This window comes from Larimichthys crocea, chromosome XIII (genome assembly GCF_000972845.2).
Source record: "Larimichthys crocea isolate SSNF chromosome XIII, L_crocea_2.0, whole genome shotgun sequence".
Taxonomy (NCBI): Eukaryota; Metazoa; Chordata; class Actinopteri; family Sciaenidae; genus Larimichthys; species Larimichthys crocea.
Window position 1 is genome coordinate 5,036,082 of NC_040023.1, and position 22,203 is coordinate 5,058,284.

Consider the following 22,203-nt stretch of genomic DNA (forward strand, 5'->3'; position numbering starts at 1 on the left):
GTTGGTGTTCGAGTCACTCACACTGTGGTGAACACAAATTTATAAGGCCGAAACTGGACGACTGGATTTAGGTTCCCAGTCAGTCTGCTGTAGGGTGTATGCATATTGATACATGTTGGTGCTTTCAATGTTTAAATGTAGCCAACATGGGACTAAATGAAATACTCCCCCTCAACGTTTTTATTTTTTATAATTCTATGTATTTTGTATTTTCAATAGCATAAGAGATGTTTTTCAGTTATATAGTATACCAACATTTCCAGTGGGCAAACTTTTACACTTGGCACATGACAGGTATTGCAAGTCTGTCCGTCCTGTGAAAGCGACTGACCTGAGGTTGCTTCCACCTTTTTTCCCTGTTAAGTTTTTTTTTTTTTTGTGGGCAAGTTTTTCCTCACTCGAATCGAGGGTCTAAGAACAGAGGGGGTCACTCTCTGTATAAATTCCAAAGCCCTCCGAGGCAAACGTACTTTGTGACTGATTTGAATTGACTTGGTAATGCTTGCACTACTGCCTGCCTTATTTGTTTATTCCCCTAACAAACCAAACCGTTGTTCCTAAACCAGGGGTAGTAACCGAACTGTGACTTCTGTTACACCCCTGTAGAGAGCATCCCTCCACATCTTAACTGGCTGTAAAATTAGTGACTGCTGAAACTCTTGTAGAAGAGTCTTAACCCTGAAATTCTATCATCTGTGAATCCACAAATAGGCTAGTAAAATATACCAAACTCTGTCTGTCTAATATACTGTAGTAAAGAATAACAATCCGAAACACAGCTGCAACCCTTGGGGGGGGAGGTTCTGCACGTGCCCAGGCGGCAGTGTGTGAATGGAGCTGTAGCTGTGAGTGAAAGTGATGGAGTGAACGTGATGAAATGACACGGAAAGTCAGTGCGCATCCATGATGGTGAAATATGGTTAGAGAGACAGGCAAATCATGGTGTTTCGATGGTCGCCATCACGGAGTGACGCCCATCGAAGCACCAAGATTTGTCAATCCTCTGTCACACTGCAGGCCTACTTACAATATAGGGTTATATACACATTTAATAAGTTGTTTATAAAACGATAATATTGTTGTAAGCATATAATGGAGATTTTAAGTGTTTAATGTTTAACCATTACTGTGACTAAAGGCCATATAATAGTACATAGTGTAACTGTGAACCACTCACACAAGATACGTGGATACAAGATCTTGAATTGTTTTCTTAGTCCTATGTGCATTTATCATCTTTAATTTTCTGTTAGAGAGGGACTCTAATGTGAACAAGCTATTATAATGAAGAAGAAAAAAAACAAGCAATGTTCTATATTAACAGATATTCTTTGCCCAACTTTAACTTTTTCTGAAAAAATGTGTCAAGAAACACCTGTGAAGAAAGCCATGATATAACAAGAAAGGTGGGGGTCTTTTATAACAAGTTCAGGAGCAAATCAAGGTTCAGAAAGAATGTTTTGAATGTCATTATTTTCAAGTAGAGGCAGTGCCAAAGGCCGTTGATTGTAGAAGAAAAACAGTTTCTGCTCATGAAATTCGAAATTCTGTAGCTCTTCTTGAGTTTTGTGAGTATAAAGTATTGTTCATGTCTTGCGCTCTCTGGCTTTATGTCCTTAAAAGTGTCCAGGTTTTCTCAAGGGCCTTTTATTGTTTGATACTGTTAAAATCTTTGTACTTGTTAAGTATGCACCTCTCTCTCTTTTTCTTTTATTCTTTCTTTGTGACAATAAAGCATCTGGCATTCATAAGAATGTTATGAGTTCTGTAATACATTGAGAAAAGGTTCTGTATAACAACGTTTAGTTATTAGTTTGTGTTTGACTTCTCAGCTGCAGGTAAAAACAAGACTACAAGTCTACAGCCAGGCCTGCAGCTCTGCGAGGCTGTACGTACGTAGGGGGTCTTTTTAAACTGTGGGGAAAAGAGCAGCTGAATTAACATGATTTATGTATGAGAAATAAATAAATTCAAGTTTGCTGATGGTATCATGGTGACCTTTGTTTCACTAAAATTTAACTTGGATCCTTTTTTGGTTTTTAATTATTTGCTTCTGCTTTCATTAGAAAGAATAATTGTGAAGTGGAGCCATTTTTTTTTAAGCCTCTGGAGGGTGGCATGAAACATGCTCACAATAACATCATATTGGTGGTAAATAATTACTAGTTACCATTTTAGTATAGTATGTTGCCATGCCAACATTTAGTGATTGTCACTAAACACAAAGTATAGCTGATGGAGATGTCAGTTTTGCAGGTTGCAACAAACAACATTGGGCAAATTTTATGATGGTGCTCAATGAAAGGTCAGAGGATTAGACTTACAGTTCATCCTTTGGGGAACATAAACGTCTTTGCCAAATTTCATGGCAAGCCATCTAATAATTGTCTAAATATTTCAAGAACAACCAAAAGTGTCACTCAGCTGTTGGTGCCAGAGGAAAAGCTAGGCAATCACCAAAGTCACGAGGATTCGTTCTAATGGGGACCATGAATCGCTCCAATTCATGGGCAGTCAATCCAAAAGTTTTGAACTCATGATGTTAAAAATCATGACAACTATATCTCAGGTACATTTTCTTAAGTACCCCTCACTGCAAGCTTGAAGTCGGGGTCTGGCTACAAATTGTTCACCACTGCGAGTAATAATTGCTGATGCTGATAGCTGTAGGCGGTAGAGTCATAACTTGATGTGTTTGCTGGTGATGTCCAGTGTTTCTAATCATCAGTTAACAATATTTATTCAAAACAATTCCTTCCGCGATCAGGACCTTTGTTTTATTGGGAATACATAAAACTAAACTTGCCAGTGGCTATGATTCAATATGTAGCTACAAAAGTCCAATTTCACACCAAGTTGATAAAGAAAAAAAAAAAAGAAAAAGAAACGAAGGACAAGCAGAACAGAAATCCACTTTCACATCCAAGGACGCTGTTCAGGACAGGATTTCAATTACAGCATGTTTGCTAAAAATCAGCACTACCTGATGGCAGTAATTATTACTGTGGTGGGTGTGAAAAAAAACTCAACTCTAACTAGTGCAGATGATTCCATCAACCCTCCACCTGAGAAAAAAAAAAGGGCGTAAAGAAGCATTCTGACGTTATAGCTGTCTCCACCATGTCACTGTGCCCTGGACTTTTACAAAAGAGTGACTGAGTAAGGCTGGGACCCTTGTGTGGACCGAGCAACTAGGCAGACATCGGCTGAAAGCAGTGACCTTGATCCGCTTCCAAGAGGCCTCTGATGTGGTTTGTTGCAGCTCTTTGTGACACCAAAGAACATGAATATGAAATCAGAAGCATGAAAGTGCTGCATTGCCTTCTGTCAGTCACTGGTATTTAATTTCCCCATGTGGTGGCTGAGGATGACAACTGGCATAATTGCAAGTCTGTTACATATCTATATGTATAACTTCATGTCTACTCCTCCAGGTTCATTTCTAAAAAGGTCAGTCATAAGATAAAATAGACTTATAAGGTCTATATAGGTCTTATAACTAAGATATATCTATGTATTTTCCAATGGTCTGGACCAAATGAACCAAACTACAGGAGAAATTACTGTTCTCTTTAGGTTTTGCTTAAAGGTTTACTTCAGGTATTCTGGTTGGATGAGATAGTTATCCATAGTCAGTGTGTTACCTACAGTAGACGCCAGTCAGCACGCACCCAGTTTGGAGAAGCAGACAGGGGATCCCAGCACCAAAGCAAAGCCAACATAGTGATGGCACACGTAACAATGTAGCACAGATGGGGCTCTCACAACATTAGATCCATTTCTTGGAACTAATCTAGAAGGATCTTAATACCCTGCTGTCTCGCTAAAGCAAACATGAAAACATGTCTGTTTTTTTCACCTGATTCCATACAAAAAAATGAAGCTTAAGAAGGCAGAGCACCTTGAAGAACTTGTTTTCTGTGCAAATAATATTTTGCTGGAAAAAATCCTGCCTGGTTTCACACCAGCTTTCTTTGGTTCCTGCTAAACCTGTCTCTATATACCTTACAGAAAAGGGCTTAGAAGTGAAAACTCAAATCTATGACAGACACTACGCTGTAGTGTTAACGTGATCTTCTAAGCCTCAGGGTCAGATCTTTGATGCGATGCCTCTGCAGAACGATATAAGGGAGAAGCCCTGGTGTCCCTGAACCTTTTTCTAGATAATTGCTAGTTTATTTCCCTAGCTGCAGTGACATATCTTCCATGGATAACATTAATGCTGCCATACATACATTGTACCCACCAATACATGAAGAACCAGATGTTTTTTACCTCCAACACGTAATATCTTGGTTTAAAATCTTCCAAAAAACAGTCAAGAAGATTTTATTTTAAGGTACAAAATAACATGACATTAAGGTCATTTTATTTCCAAAGAAACAGTGATTGGACAAATATGATTTGAGGAAAATAGGCTTTGGTACTCCATTCTTTTGACTCAGCTAAAAGTTTCTCTTACTTATAGAGCTTTGGTGAAAGCACACAGGTAAAACTTGTTTATGCATATGGCTGCACTTTATTTAAAATGCATGGTTCTACCTCAACCATGACCAACTTCACGCTTTTGAATAGAATGTTTAAACATGTGGCATGTTGTAAGCAGATGATTAATCATCCCATCTGCCTGCTGTATGAAAAACACAGGATAGTAATACAGTAGATAATATGGTTTAATTTAAACTAATGTTCCCTGAATATAAGTAATTTCCTAAAATAGCTGGACTCTGTAGTTTAACAAACATTACTCAAATGAGGAAGTAATGCATTTTGTTGGGGACTATTTCCAGCAGGGGATTTAAGGCCCCGATCAGACAGAGTGCTTTTCTGGAGCCTGGGGCAGCTTTTTTTGTAATTGCTTTCGATGAGAGTGTTTTGATTGCAGTGTTTGCGCTGCTGAGCACCCCCATTTTCCCGCTCAGTGCACCTTGCGTTTTTGCAGGAGTGCTCGAAACAAACTTCAATTCCGAGCATAAACGCTGTGACGTCGTTTGTCTTTTTCCTTATGATTTTCATAAGCATACTTACCATAATTTGAACAGAGGGCCAACAGCAGGCCTTGAGGGAAATTAATCCCAAGATTTTGTGCTTATGTCAAAACAACACGAAGCAAAGACTTGCAAATTGACTCCCTGAGTCTTGATAGGCTAGTCCCCATGATTTCTCGTCATTCTGAGGGTGTACCCTCATGAGGAGCCTCTCACTTTAAGTTTTGCCCAAATTAAGCTCTGTCCGCTGGAGATTTAATACACCTTTGGTGCCCCAATGAGTCTTAAAAGCACTATTATTTACAGATAGAGTTTAATGTGTTTCTAATGATATTAATTAACAATAGTTGGTTTTGGTCTTTACGGTGGATTTGTTAACGGTAAGAAAAAGTACACCTTTACATGATAAGTATTATCCTGACAAATACACAGAAATACCAGAAAAAAAACAGGAACACCTGTGAAATCTGGTTCAGTTCACGCTAAAGTAAATAGAAGTAAAAACACTGGTCCTGCTCACATATTTAATCAAACCTAATCATCAGATATGAATCTGCACAGAGCAACTAAAAGACCTATTCACACTTCTGGTCTAGAGAGGAAGTTAAAGACCATGATTATGGATAACGAGCACTACCACACAGTTAATAGTCATGTGTACTGAAAGCCTTTTTGCAGTCCTACCAATAAAGTCTGTACTCAACACCAGAGAGTACCTTGTGTCTCAGTTCGTCCCTACAGTTTACATTGGCATCTTTTAGATATTTTACAAAAGCGAGCCTTGTAGCGAGAATGCTGTAGCTTTCTAAAGAAACACAATAACAAATTTACATTTAATTCATGAACCAAAAAAATTAACCTTTGCTCAATTCAGCATCCTCAAGGGGTTTGACAATACAACCTCTCTTGCTCTGGTATGAAAAGTTAATAAATCACTAGTTGGTTCAGACTTTGTCAGTTTTCTCTCCTACTCTGTTTTTATAAATTCAGTCCATGTGATTGTTCAAACATGTTTATGTAATATCATGGCAAAGTACTTTTGTTTATGATGCACAGATATTTTTCATTTAACTTGTATATCTTAATACATACACTGCAGCTTCACACCTACACGGTTTCAAACAGTTAGTGATGCATTCGATCCAATGCTTTTGCAATCCCTTGCCCATGTAGGCAGTGCTGATAAAAGCAACCCAGAATTCAAACAAAACAGCTGCTATTAAAATGAGAACACACTTGCAGAAGAACTTGAAGAACAAGACAGAGGAGGAACAAAGGCTTATAATTATAATTCTGCCATGCAACTGAATGCAAAACGTCTCTCGAGCCGTTTGTCAAAGTGGTGCAAATTTTCATTTTCCGTGAACATGAGACATTGAACTCCATGGTAACACCAGTCAGCCCTGATTAGAAGTCCTCAAATAATAGTGGAGGTGATTTGGACTGAAGGTGGCCCTGCTGCCAAGCACAATCCTGCCATATGTGAACTCTGTCCACTCATTACACATATTGTGTAGACCTCTTGAAAAACACACACCTACAAAAAAGTCCAAAGTGAGTAATCATGTGGATGGTGTCTCTCTGACAGTAAAGTGAACTGCTGCAGACTATAGCTGCTGTTAACTAACGTCAGTTCAGTTTGTTAGCTGGGTTGCCCGGAGACAGGAAGCAGAGCCAGCGTCAATCCGGACCAGAACAGGGCAAACAGGCAATATAACTGAGTGCATTAGCCTCTATGGACATTCATGGAGGGAGCAAGAAAAACAAGAGAGTGAGCAAGGAGAAATCATTGGCATTTAGGCGAGAACGTCATGAAAAAAAGGCTGAAAGACAAATGCAGGGTTGGGCTTTTTATCCACTGGACTAGTAAGTAATATTAGCTGGATGCTACTTTATGTCTCGTGTTGTTGGACTTGCTTGATCTTTGGCGGTTAGAAAAGCAATATAATAAGAACAAAAACACGCGTGCAACTGATCATATTTCCAGTGGTATTGCACTCTGAAATTGGGGACCCTACATTTCTATGGCTATCATCCTGTCTGGGCCGCTTTGGTGCTCTATAACTTAAACTGTTGTGAGTTAATGGATCAAATATTTTTAAAAATGTTTGAAATCTACTAATCCCATAACTGGAAAATTATTGGTTTACTAATATATTACAAATGTTTGGTATGGAAAGATGAAAAGTTTTCTAAAGACCGAGGGCACTTTCTTTTCAAATAAGAAAAAAAAATAAAAAATTCCAGGTGTGTGGTCCTCCGGTACATCATGGAAACTGGTCGGCTGACAGCATGTTGAGGGTCCTGATAATCCACAATACATCCCAACTGCAGGTGCAGCAGTGTGGCTGCAAGACTCTTACCTGATAATCACCTTAGTGGTGTGGGAATTGTTGTCTCTTGAAGCTTAACATGTTTGACTTTTACTTTAGGCACAACTACCAGGTACATTGGGCCCCAAACAGCGTTCTCTCATTTTATCACATTTTAGGTGCCATGCTAAAAAAAAAGTCGGAAAAGAAGGAAAATTATAAATCAATGCAACAACGACATGATTCCAGGCCTACAGGCTTGAACTTCTACAAGAAATTATGCTGGAGAAAATTACATTTCCTGACCTCCTGAAGTGAAATAACAGTCCTCCCATCCACACCGAGCCGAGGTGTTAATACCACCTCCCGTCTGAAAATACTGTTCCAGCCTCCAACTTGTAATGAGATCCTTTATCTGAAAAATGTGTAATCACTATGAAAGCTGATGAGATGCCATTTGACATTTCGGGCAGTACTATGAAATGATGCTAATATTTACGCTGAATCCACACTATCAGCATCCAATTGTTTAGATCAGCCGCAAGCTGCGAGACAGCACAGACAACAGTCTTTCCATCTTTAAGATGGAAGTGTACATTTCCACCTGACTGGACTTCTCCAGACAAAAACAAAAGCACACAAATGCTCTTCCTCAGAAGCAACCGAATCATTTACTGCTTTCTTGCGTCGTGGCAGCAGTGTAATGTCTGCGTTAATAACATCTCTCACTCACAGTGGCTTATCTCCTTTGAAATGGTCGACGACTCATATGATTCCTGTTGTTCTGTTTTGTTTCAAGCCATTTTCCCAGATGCATCTGCTGCCTGGGATGCCTGACAGACTGCACCGCTGTTTTATGATAGCCTGCCCACTGTCTGAGGTAATTTATACATAACCTGATATTAATTATTCTCTCCAGGTAGCTTACAAAGTAAAGGATGCTATAATGTCTGGTTTATTATTGATGAGGCTCTAATATGACTAACACTTGACTTTTAACTGCTTTCAGGCAAAAACTAAACACACATTACAATAAAAAGATTTAGGAACATGACAAAATGAGGCTTTAACATGGATAACTCAAGCTGAGCTGAACCAAACTGCCTGTAACAAACCTACAGGCTTATGGCTGAGGCAAACTAACACATGGTGGTTGGTTTTGCTCTTTTGTGACAGCAGGTGTCACACCAGCTTTGTCCTTTCCTACCACACTAACATTTGTGTTAACATATTTGTAGCTTTTGCTCACATTAAATACAGTTTCTTTTTTCATATCACTGAGCCTTTAAATTAGGCTCAGTGGGCTTTGTTGCACAATCAGTTTTGGCATTTAAATATTTTATCAAACTCAAAGACCAAAGTAAAAAGGTCAAGATCATGCTAATCCTTTATCCAGACTACTGATTGCAAAGAGCTTCACAAAAGGCAACACGTGATCATGTATACGGCTTTGCGTTTTAAAACAGCCTCCATTTACACAATCCTAGTGTAACCTTTAACTATCGACCTGTGGTCAGCAGCTGCCAGAATCCCAGCCATGCAGTGAATGGCATATAACATGGATGATTGCATTTTAGCCTGTTAATTTAATGACAAACTAACTCATTAAAAATCATCCAAATCCCGACATCAACCATCATAACAGAGTGGAGGCTGGAGAACGTTCCAGCAGGACTTAGATTAATTGGAAGAGATGGATGCAAGCGAAGCTTAGAGGAAGAGAGTCTGGAGGCATGAAAGTAAATACCAAGACTAAACGATTCCCATGACTGCACTAAGTCTTTCTATTTAATACGTATTGCTTTGGCCTTATTTGTTTCACTCCTGCCACACATTACACTTTAGTTCACTTTTATGCTAGTCCAACTTTGTTGCAACATCATCTTATAACAATCCTTCAGATTGGAACGAGGCTTCTGTCCTCTTCCCTCTTTCTTTGCACTGCTTGCTTGCTGGAATCAGTCTCATTCACCAATGCTTCATCTGGTGATCCTCAGGATTAAGTGATACATGGCCGTGAAAGATGGTTGTTTATTTGTATTCTTCTTGGATGTTGTGGATAATAAAAAAAACGCAGCACAAACAAGTATGTATTTGCCTTTTTAGGATTCTTCAGATGAAATCAGTGAGCTTTTAAAAAGCCCTTTGTATCCAGCTTCAGGCAGCTTCTGGCACAACAGTCAATACCCACCGCCTTCAATCTAATGGTCCGCCTCTTAGGGAAATACAAAGCTGCAAGCTGAGGCCTTATTCTTTATTTGCTGTTTTGCAACTATCAATTTGGACTCTTTTTTTCTTCATTAGCCGTTTAGAAACTTTTATAAAAAGGGAATATTTTGAAATTAAACTTGGTGCTATTTAATACCAAGAGGGATGATTATGCCCCAGAGGCCTTTATCTTTACCAAATAGGATGTACAATAAACAATTGCATCTACGACTGCACTTCATTTTCTCCATTTAATTATAGGCCATTACTGCAATGAGGTTATAACAGTAAAGAGTTTTTTTTTTCCTATTCTTTACATTATTTTTTCTTTAATTGGAATTGCCTGCTGAATTTCACTGAGGTCAGCAGCTGTTTTGCGGTCTTTGTTTTTTTTAAAAGAAGTGAACTCCTGTTTTTCTCATTTGATGTGCCAGTGCGCTTAGCAACACCTGTTCCGAACAGGAGATATCATCCAGCATGATGCTGCAGTGATCACGGAAATCTAATTTTAATTGTGTACCTGTGGATCTTCTCCTGTTGTGTCTCAGAAAAACACTCTCTCCTCAGGTCTCGCTTAATTTGGCAATGTACGGCAACAGCACTGTCACACACACACTGAGACCACAGAAGATTTCAGTCCCTATAAAGAAAAGCAGAAACACAAACACACACATTTAGACACACAAGTCACACAATCAGCAGCTTAAAGCCAGCTCTCTTTGTTCCTCTTCCTTTGTGATCAGTTTAAATTTTAGCAAGGGAAATCAATCAGAGGTAATGGTTTCTATCTGGATTCACCTCATCGTTCTGCTCCCTGAAAAGAGTAATATGCTGTGTATTCAGAATTTGCAGACAGCTTTACAACTGGCTTTTTAAACTCCGAGCCGCCGAATACGTCACTCTGAAATGGTGAAAGGAAATAAATTGCGAGGAGCGATAAGAACAGTTGCACTAAATGATGCGGTCTGACTGATTCTGCTTTCTGTTGACTGTGATAATGCGAACCAGACGTGAACTTCAAAGTGCAGTCGCCATCCCTCAGAGGCTGTAACGAAGCCTGGACGACAAGCAGAGTCAAACAGGAGGACGACGAGGAATACTAAGCACCCGATTCAGTGCCAGCTGACGGCTCATAACAGATTGAATGATTTCAGGCAACTGCAATCCCAAATCCAGACACATCTTAGGTGTTTTATCAGCATCTGGAAGTGCTGAGATTCACTGGGACGCATGCGGTCTGTAAACCAAGAAAAAAACTTTGTAATTGAAAGTGAGCCGATTCCTTTTTACATGTTCATACAGGCCGCCTATATTGATCATCTTTTTGCACACAGAGGTCTTGGGTGGTGATGAATGTGAGAAAAACGAAGGAGATGCTGTTGCAGATCCTCTTAGCAGACAGATGAAAGAGATAGATGCAGGGTGCACAAACATCACAGTGATAGTTTTTTCTTCACACTTTTATAAAGCAGCCTGAAAATAGCAGGGGTTTTTTTTCCCCATCACCCACGAGATACAAGAAGAAAATACACAAACAGGAGGAGAAAAATTCTCAAAAGCAATGTACAGCATTTTAATTTGTGAGAAACCGTTCTGAACAAAAGATGACACACCAAAAACAGACAGAACTTTGTACATGTGATGTTAAAAGTGTGAGCAACCAAGCAATAACAGCGACACACATAAACACCTAATTAACAGAAGTAACAGGATTATTTTTTACAAAAAAGGAAACAATTATTTCAATATGTTTATGTCTCAAGTTATAACCCTCAACTGTGGGTATTGCCATTTTGCCAATATTTTAAAAAAAAGGAACCTGCTTTTTGGCAGAAATTGAATGCAGTTTGCATAACTATATTTTCGACAATGTATTAGGACCTGAAAATAATTGTTTTTGTTGTACGTTAGAATGAACCACGGCTCTTCTTCCACAGTGACCGTCGTCGTGAACCACCATGTTCCTACAGTAGAACAGAAGGGACAATCTAAACACTTGCTCCAGGTAGGGACCACTTTCATTCACATGTTTAAAGTGACTTGAATTATTCTTGTAAAACTGCTCAACCTAAAAATGGATCAGCGACTCTGTAATATAGATGAATGACTATACATAATCAAGAAGTCAAAATAAATAAATAATGCAGCCTTAAGGGCATAATGACACTTTAATGATAGTGTCTCTAGCTGTCGGTAAATGTTGGTGCTCAGTCCTTCATGCATGTGGTGTAACAAAAGTAATTTGATTAAGAGGAACCCGTCAAATGAATGTGATGTAATACTTACACACTGCACATGTAAGTGTTATATGTACATACATATAAACAGGGTTGGTTAAGTTATTTTAGCCACTCTGTTGAGTGCTGATGATAAATGACACGTCCTTGAGTGAAACACGCCTCACACCAAACTGAGGCAGACGTGGTGGCTGGATTATCTTAGAAAAGTGTTTGTCCAGCTGACATATTGAACGCCTGGGAAGCGACATTGATGTTAGCTCCCTCGGTCATCCATGGGCATCGAAGGAGCCATCGATGAGATTGATTCACGTGGAAGATGACTCAGAAGGAAATTACAGGGTCAAATGGTGCCAAGGGCATTATGTTGATGTTCTCTAATAATAAATAGACCAACTGGTGTTTATTGTTATCTCTCCGGATGTCGTATTACCAATAAATGAGGTCATAAGGTTAAAGCTATTAGGGAAGAATACAGTATATAAAATACACCTGCTTTATTACGTGACATACCCAGAAGGGGATGCATAGAGAGTGCTTCACCCACACTGAGAAAGACACTACAAATGTGTTCTCAATACTGTAAATTAAACTCTTTTATTCTTATTGAGGAAAAGTATAGAGTCAGAGACTCTATTTCCTCAAGGGAATTTTTCAGCGTCTGGAAGAAGATGCTTCTTATGTATCACAACAGTGTCTGGGTGTTGACCTTTTCAGTTCTTTGTGAGCGAGGGACTCGTGCCAAAGAAGATTCCGAGTGTCCAGAAATCCATAGTTAGAAGATCTTAACTTTCTGAATAATGTAAAATCAAGGCTGAGACTATTCTGGAAACTTGTAAACATCTGCATTAAATTTTAATTAAGCACTGGAGCAGCGTCTGATTATTTGTTTTTCTGATTATGAGGCTGATTATAAAAAGGTTCAGTAATGCATACAATAATTTCACAAACTCTCTCCTCTTAAATGTGTTATTGATATTGCTATCATTTTTGGCATGTACAATAGTAGACATGCAAATTTGTTTTTGTAATTTTATTCAAATTACAGTAAAGGCTTGCTCCAGCTTCACATGATTCTGCACGGGAACTGACTGACTTAATGTATAATTGTAGAATTTATGCTCATTCAATTAGATATGCCAGAATAATTAAATGTCTGTTCTGTCCTTTGGGATGCTTCAATCATCCATCCAATATAGAGGCAGTGTAATAGAGTGGGCACTTTGTTGAGTGGCCAGCTGAGCTGAAGATCATATTACCACTCGTATAATCTCAGCAGTTTTAGTGAGGTTCTGAAGGGAGGACGCTGGGGGATGTGGTCCACTACAGCCAAGAGGGGCAGGAGCCATGACTCCACTGTTGCAGTCACCGGCAGGGTCTGCTGTAGATACAGTGGGTGGGATTGCTATTGGGGCCATAGGCACGTACATTCAGGGTTGTAGAGTCGTGGGGTTACCGCTGCTGCATCCATAGTATTAAATGGCATAGGAGCATCACTGGGGGACAGGCCTGTTAGTGCCTACATTAGTCAGACTTCATTTTCATAGCACTTTTCATAGAACAAAAACTGCAAGCTGCAGTACATTTCGCTTTTGACTTTTGGGTTAATTAAAAAGGCCACTACTAGAAGATCTGAAGGTTTTAAAGCAAATCTGATAAAAAGGTGAAAGCAAGACCAATAGGAGCTTTATAAACCAATAAAAAGGATCTTAAAATCGATTCTGAAGCAGACGGGTAAACTGTGCACAGACTTTAAAATTGTTGTAAGGCGTGCTCTTCGTCCAACTGTTTATTTTTCAAGCCATTTTGGCTGTGTTGAATCAAGATAGCTCAAATTTGCCAGAAGAGATTCATTTTAATTATTTTTTAGAATCCTCATCTCAGTACTTTAATTAAGCCTAAAATGGCTAAGCTACAAAAACCCATCCTAAATAGTTCCTAGCGCCAAAACCTGCCCCATTAAAAACCACAATTTTCGATCCCACATTTATCCTAACATAAATTCGTGCATTCCTTGAGATTAAGGTTTCATTTTGGACCTCTGGCTTTCAATTTGTAATTTTTATATTTGTCCATCAGGTGCCGCCACTTTTACCCATTCAAAGCATGCAGCACATAACAGTAACACTTTTTACTGATTTCTGCAAGGGAAGTGTGTGTGCCATTTATGTTGGATAATGGTGTGTGTGTCTACTCACACACACACACACACACACACACACACACAAATGTATTTTATGGAAATTATTTGTTTTTCTGGGGTTTTTGTATATACAGTATATATATAAAAAGAGTTATGTAAACATACTGGCATTTAAAGGGTTAGAAAGCCCCAAATTTTATTTATATTTGATATGTATATTTCAGGCTGAAGTAGTTCTAAAAGACTGACATGTTTAAAGTAGAAAAAAAAATAATAATTATAGCAGTTTTTGGGAAGGAGCCACATTTTGGGGCAATGACCTTTTTAGGATTAAAAAGAGTTAAGCCCCCTCCGAGGGTTTAGGGTAGTAGGGAAACTACCCATCTTATACCCGACAATAATTCACCATGTTAAATAATCTTTATCAAAAATGATGTTTCAAGCCAAAGGAAAGCAGTTGAAAATGAAGCAGCTGGCTGATTTTGGAGAACACTTCAGTTTCCTGTCAGAAAGGGGTGAGTTGTAAAGCATACACTTAAAACAGCCTTGTAGGTGCTAAATTAATCACTTTGTTTTCCCCCTGTCGACAGCGGTGCATTGATTAGCTTCCATGTTCATCAATCTGCTTCTCGAAAATGGGGGCATGCCAACCGCTGTCTACTGTAGGTAGGTAGGTAATACACAACTGGATATTTCATGCAACCCCACTTCAAAAAAAAGCTTTTTACTCTGTGAAAAGCTTTTTTTTGGAAATGCATAGCTTTCATCGGACAGCACAGATATATTACCTCCCCACACTCCTAAATCCATCAAGAACACACAGCCATCACCTCTCTCCCTCGACTCAATTTCAGCGGCATTTCAGTGATGCATCATGCGAGCTGAAGAGGGGAGCTTATCATTTTCCACATTTCAAGTTGGGGTTAGGGTAAATAGTTGAAGTATCTCAGTACTTAACATAAATAAATTGACACCAAAGAGTAGCTATATTTGCCAGAGGTTTTTTTTTTTGTTGTTGTTGTTGTGGCCTGGGGTTCTCTGTGGACAGTCGACCAGCAGCTGAGCCTCTCAGATAAGCTCCCAGCCAGAGAGAAAGAGAGGGAACAAAAAAAAAAAAAGACGAGTGAAATAAAGAGCAGGCCAACAGCGCTGTGTGATTGAGAAGGGCTCCATTTCACAGTAAAAAGCACGTGGAGGAGGTCGCAGTCAACAGAATGGGAATGGAAAAGTGCTGGTGGGGGGGCGGGGATAAAAGGCACAACATAGTATTAGGATACGGCCTGTGGGAGCTTTTTGTGGGGGGGTGAGAGAGCAAGTTGCAAAAGCATGTCGGTGACTGCACCCTTCAGTGCCGCACTGCAGGGAAGGCCAAGTTTGGTCGGTCTCACACTAACGGTGGTGACAGCAAGCACATTAAATGCTGAGCCTGTCTGTCTGTCTGTCTGTCTGATGCTCGACTTTCTATGTCTCAGTGAATGACTGCAAGCCTCTCCCTCCACTCTTTTTGCTGGTGCCCTGATGGTGTTCACAGGACATTACTTAGAGGATCCCATTTCTCTTTGGGGGTAGTAGAGTATCATCATCATTCTAAGCCTGAGCAATCTCAAAAAATGTTATTATAAGTGTTCTGTTCCATTCAGTAACATTTTAAGATAATCTCTTTGTGTATTCTATAAACCTGCAGGACTACCACAATACTACGTTTTACAACAAATGGGACCAATGATTCTTTGACCAACCACATTCTGGACAGATTTCTCTAAGTTTTGTTGATTCATGAGGATAATTCTTCATCAATCTGTGAGCCGCTGACTTTTCCACTACTAGGTTAAAATTCAGTATACCAAAGCGGACATGAGAGAAGCTGTTTTAGACAGAAGCCAAGCAGTGACCTCTGTGGCTGTGAAATTAAGCCAAAAATAAGTCCCCATTTTAAAATTTTATTATAACTCACCCGTTCACATTATGAAGGCTTAGATATGCATAATTAGGAGTGTGTCAGCATTGATTGACAGGTGGGTGCTGTCACAAATGGCTGGTGCTGGCAACCAGGCTTGATTCAGCTCTACACACACTCCACTCTTTGCCCAATTTTGGATTAGCCAGGAGCCGGCCGAGGCAGGACTGCCAAGATAGTGGCAGCCAGCGCCCCACACTCTGAGCTTCACTACAGCTCTTCAGAAATGTACGAGTCCCGTCACGGATACTGTAATGATAATGTTTCATACAGTCTATGACAGAAGCTCAAGAAAGAAGCCTACTTTTTATGAAAAGTTTGCATGAAAAGTACTTGTGTAGGAAGGTGGAGTATGTTATGTCTGCGCTCATATGGAGTGTACTTAGGTTTAGGAGTGGTTCGTTGGATGTTATATACCTGCCACAACTTAACCAAGTTGTTTTGTTGCTTAAACTTAACCAAGTTGCAACTTCAGCTTCATTTAGGAAGAACGTGACACTGCCATCCATGGTGGACCATGCTGTCGTGATACCGGGTTGACCTTGTACAGTAGTATTTGCATACTGTTAGAACAGTTTTTGCCCCTGCCGTTGGCTTTTACAATGCAGAATCTTTCTACCCTCAAACATTTTCCTATATGCGAGGGAAATTTCAGTCTTTAGGTTTTTTAATAATTGGAAGTTAAATGTTGGTGTATAAAAACTGACACTATGATACAACACACTGAAACCACCATAGCAAGCATTTCCTATTTGAGATATGTCATCATGCATCTTCAACTTTACATATGCGTTACGTTAAAGACTGCATGTCAGTGTAATTAAACATTTAGCCATTTTTAGATCTGCACAATGCCAATGTGTCAGCTTTCTTACTACTTTGTAGCAAGTTTGAGCAATTGTTAGACTTTAACTCTCCTTTTTTTTGCTTAGTCTGCACAAGAAGTATGCAAGACCCTTTGAATTATTACATTTACATGGTCATCAAGCATCATAACATTAGGGGAACCGATCACTGTCACTGCTACAGTCCTTTAAGAGCAGTTTAAATTCTCATTAACCTTGAGTTCTGTCTCATTTGGTGCAGATCAATACATTATTTCTCTTGAAAGACAAAACAACTTGCTGTGAGTCGAAGCAATCAAGAGAGAGTATCCAGAGATAGCCTGCCCATGGGCATGTCGACTGAATCATAATGGAAACCCTTGGTGCTTCATTACACAATCTGAGCAAAACTAATAAGGGAACAATATGTAGATAGTTTACAGGGACAAGACCTGTATAAATTATATAGAATGACTATTGTGTGTAAATGAACAGATGGGATCAAATTCATGCTTGAATGTGTACTTAGTTGAGGCAAATGAGGGAGGCAGAGGGTGGTTATTCAGCTTTTCAAAACACAGAAAGTGCTTCTGCCTTTTCTTTTTTTCCCCCTTTTCTTTCTTGGCTTTGACGGGGAAGTTGGGGAATTGTTGGTGCACAGAAGGATTATGAATCTGCTGCAAAGCAAACATTTCTCATGAGTTGTTGTGTTGATTTGAATGTAAATCAAGAGTCAAGAGAAAGTATGCATCCTGAAATATACTGTCACCTGTGATATCAGCTTTGCAGCACTTGTTAATCCGACCTCTGTCCCCAAAGTGTTTTCCAATTAAATATTTGTCACGAACAAAAGTGAGAACAATTGGTGCATCACTTCAGCTTTCCAAATTCAACAGTAAGATCCTTGTGAATTTGTTTATGTGTTTGTCAAAAAAAAAACTTGCTACTAATGGAGTTTGGCACAAGCATTTACCTGTTTATCTTCAAATGAGTCATCTCTTTGTTCCTCGTTAAAATATTCCAAAGTATAACAAAATGCCGTCATACCGCCAGTACTAGGAGAGAACTGCTTTAATGTATGCACCAGCAAACAAAGGGCCAAACAAATTTTATCTCTAAATGTGAATTAACAAAAACTGTAATCATCAACTGTTGGTTGTAGATAAATATAGAGACATGGATATTTCTTCACAGCCCAGGCAAATTTGCTGCAATGCTTCACACAAACAATGGCAACTTTAATTATCTGTTATCAGCTGTTAATTGCTCCAAGAAAGTGTGTTAGAGCCACTCTGCAGTCACGAGATACTGCAGAGCCATGGAAATGAGACCGTTTTATAAAAGAAAGCCAGGAATGTTGAAGCTTGCAGCGACATAAAGTAATACACTCTGATATCTTATCAAAAGATAATGAAATGTGAGTTGAAAACATTAAACCCACAATAATAAACATGACTTAATGACTCTTGGTGAAGAAACGCTGCAGTTGTTTGTTTGTTGTCACACATAATGATCAGTAGATAAAGAATAAAAGTAAAGACATTGCTTTGCTTTAAAAAAAAAAAAAAAGTCTTTACATTGCTTATATTAAAAATGATGGGTTAAACCTCTACCACTAAGCACAGATATAACAGGTATAAGCAGCTGACCTTATTGACTTTCAGACTGTAGACAGTTTTATAGCAAGAAGATATTGGTATCATACGAAATTAGAAGACATGACACACCCATTGGCATTCCAAGTTAGGTTACATTTTGATGGTGTTTAAACTGGCGTGACAGAAACGGCCAGAGAGCGATGGAGGTTGACATAAAAGCAAAGGGCAATGGGTTGGAATTCAACTTGTGCCGCTCACCTGGTAGAGCGGCTATCAGGCATGGCCTTTTCAAAGCGGTCCTTCGACCTTTCACCTCATGCTATCTGAATAAAAATAGGTTTTATGGGTACCCACAAGTCTCCCCTTTAGAGACTTTATGCTAACTACATGCATCTTTGAGCAAAAATCATGCAGCTTTTGGCATGCAGTGCAAATAATTTGAATATTACTGGATACTGGGGTCCCTAAACAGTAATTGCATAATTTTGGGTATGACTGAAAAGCTGAGACTTCATGAGCCTGGTTGTATTCAGGTGTGACGGTGTTAAACTGCATAGTGGTCTCTTCATGGTCCGATATAAAATGACCTCCAAGATAATAATCCTTATGAAACTGTACACAGAAAATTGGCTCTGTGTTTTCAGGGTTCAAAATCTGACAGATCATTGGACGAACTGCCAGCTGCATCTCAAATTAATCTTGTGTACTTACTGTTGACCTGTTGTCTCCTGCTAAAGATCACAACCCCCCTTTAAAATGACAAAAATATTTTTTGGGAGAGGTTAAAAATCATAGTTGAAGGCACAGTTGCAGAGAGCAATGCTCTGATTTGAATGGGTCAGTTGGTTGGTTTATTCTGTTAGGATATATCTTCACACTTTTAACATTAACACTGTATACAGAGAGACTGGCCTCGTCTCAAGGTGATAAAATATGTCAATCAACACCTCTAAAGGTCAAGTAAACATGATGTATCTTGTTTAATCAGTACAAATAGATATTTGCCACTTTACAGTGACCTGCAACCAGTTACTTCCTAAAGTCTTTGCTGGTTGCCTGGCAACTAGTCTTGGCAAACTCTCCAACTCTCTGGCAGAAAGCAAAATTCCCAAAATGTGAAACTTTTTCTTTAAGATTATGGAACGATAAAACATTCAAGAAGCAAAGATTAGCTGTCAGATTATGAATGCAAACCCTGGTCTCACACATAAAAGTTGGATGTAGGACTGCTCCAGTCTCCTCACACTTTTTCACTTCAGAGTGACCTCTAATGACCTCATGGTCTTTCCATTTGTTTGGATTTCAGCTCCACCCCTCATGTTTGACATTTGATTTGGTATTTCTGTCTGCCACCTCAAATATTAATGTTTTGTTTTTGATTTCTAAGTTCTGTGCTACTGTTGCCTAGTCTTGTAGATGTAGTAGAGCTGTCTGTAAGCTACAATATAAGAAATTGTGTTGGCTCCTCTCATAGCCTCTGATCACAAATAATTATTCGTGACATCTTCCTTCATCCTTTTGTTGCTACTGGATGCTTGAATTTTCCTTGGGATCAATAAAGTATCTATGGAAAAGTATGTAACATTTGCTATTTGTTATTCTGTAGTTCTCTGGTTGCCTACAAATACAAAAAAAACAAAACAAACAAAAAAAAAAAAAACAGCATTTTCCGATTTTATTACAGTCATATCAGCTTAAGCAAATACAGCTGAAGATATCAAAAAATCTTTAGAGGTTGTTTTATGCAGAAGGTTGAATAGATAGAAAGGTAGTAAATAGGTAGGAGTCATGGCATCCTCAGCAGAAAGTGATGGAAGGGAAGAGTGAAAAAGAAAGAGCGAAAGGAGCTATAAAAGGAAGGAAGGAAACAACGACGTAAGGAAGGAAGGAAGGAAGGAAGGAAGCGACGACGTAAGGAAGGAAGGAAGGAAGGAAGAAAGGAAGCGATGACGTAAGGAAAGAAGGAAACAACAACGTAAGGAAGGAAGGAAGGAAGGAAACGACGACGCAAAGAAGGAAACGACGACGCAAGGAAGGAAGGAAGGAAACGGCGACCTTAAGGAAGGAAACGACGTCGCAAGGAAGGAAGGAAGGAAACGACGACAGGAAGGAAACGACGTCGCAAGGAAGTAAGGAAGGAAAGAAGGAAGGAAGGAAATGACGACATAAGGAAGGAAAGAAGGAAGGAAGGAAACAACGAGATAAGGAAGGAAACAACGACGTAAGGAAGGAAGGAAACAACGACGACGTAAGGAAACGACGTTGCAAGGAAGGAAGTAAGGAAACAACGTTGCAAGGAAGGAAGGAAGGAAACAACGTTGCAAGGAAGGAAGGAAGGAAACGACGACGTAAGGAAGGAAGGAAACAACGACGTAAGGAAGGAAGGAAACAACGACGTAAGGAAGGAAGGAAACAACGACGTAAGGAAGGAAACAACGACTGAAGGAAGGAAGGAAACGACGACGGAAGGAAGGAAGGAAACGACGACATAAGGAAGGAAGGAAACGACGACATAAGGAAGGAAGGAAACGACGTTGCAAGGAAGGAAGGAAGGAAAGAAGGAAGGAAGGAAACGACGACGTCGCAAGGAAGGAAGGAAGGAAGAAAACGACGACGTAAGGAAGGAAGGAAAAAAAACGAAAGGAAGGAAGGATCGATAAAAGGAAGAAAGGAAGTAAGGAGCGATGGAAGGAAGGAAGAAAAGGATAAAAGGAAGGAGCGAAAGAAGGAACAAAGGAGCGAAAGAAAGAAATACATATCAGGTTTTTCAAACGTTTCCGAACTTGCTGTATCAGAATGATAGATGTGTGTTTGTCATGGTTTTTGGACAACAACGCGGCCCAGTGGCTCATGGCTGCTCTTGGGATGCACATGGATTTTGTTGTCTAAAAGCAAAATATAGAAATCTCCAGTCTTTGTTGGTATGTTATTGTATTATGTCTGATCAAACAGCAATTCAGAAGATAAAATATTGATCATTATGCTGCTGCGTGTTCTTTGATCAATTCATCAGTATGTATGGGAGTTACAGTCAAGTAGTACTTTTTCAGAATATCCTACTAAATTTCTATTTTGTTCCTTATACAGCATAAAAATGAATATTTATGAAGGTCATACACCTGAGCTGTGGTCGTAGAGCATGTAACTTTGAAATACAGATATGTCTACTTTATACAGAATCTGTACAACAAAGTAAGGAATGAATATTAAGTATGCTCTATAGCTATTGAGGTCATTGTAGCAGAGGAATGACAAGCAAATCACTGAGCAATAACAGCTACTGCATTCAGCCCGAGCGTGTCTCATCCTGGCTGTGTCACCTCCACTTGCCGACTGCAACATTAAATCTCCGTCTACGCGGCCATCATCCCTCATAAAGCTGACGTTCACGCTTTTGAAGAGTTATTTAAAGTAGGTTAACCACACTAGTAGTGGATTCCAATTTAATTAACATTCTGGGGGATATAAAAAGAAGTCCAAAGATTATTCGTGAGAAACATGAGGTTTTCTGGCTGAAAATTAAGTTCATTTTTTGACCCCTGTGCGGTTAGATTTCCCTCTCATGCTAAATCCCAACACGTCAATTAACAGAGGAGACATCCATCAAACAGTCCTCCTGCGCTGCAGCCAAATGTTAATGAACCCCTGCACTTATGAAAATGAAGACAAAGGCAGTACACATCGATAAACAGGCTATGAAGATGGCGATTATGATCAAACAAGCCCTTTAGAGAATATATACAGGGCATATTGTGCTGTTTACGCTGGAGTTATGGAATTAATTCATTAAAAAAAAGCCTGCAGAAAAAAAAAAAGCCAAGTGGAAAATTGATACATTTGCCACGCCTGTCAGGAAGTGTGCGATCTTATTGTTATCATCTCTGCTCCATATCCGAGGTGTATGTGGTGTGTGTGCTGAGCGTGCATGTAGAAAAT

At 39.3% G+C, this 22,203-nt stretch overlaps 1 long non-coding RNA gene across 4 annotated transcripts in view; it reads right to left on the reverse strand.

The window, feature by feature from the left end:
• LOC113747239 (uncharacterized) overlaps positions 1–22,203 on the reverse strand; it is a 170,849-nt gene that overhangs the window by 108,425 nt on the left and 40,221 nt on the right. For all 4 annotated transcript variants that reach the window (XR_003463469.1, XR_003463471.1, XR_003463470.1 and 1 more), the window contains exon 2: positions 10,029–10,148. This is a non-coding gene — a long non-coding RNA (uncharacterized LOC113747239). The remainder of the gene's footprint in view (positions 1–10,028; positions 10,149–22,203) is intronic.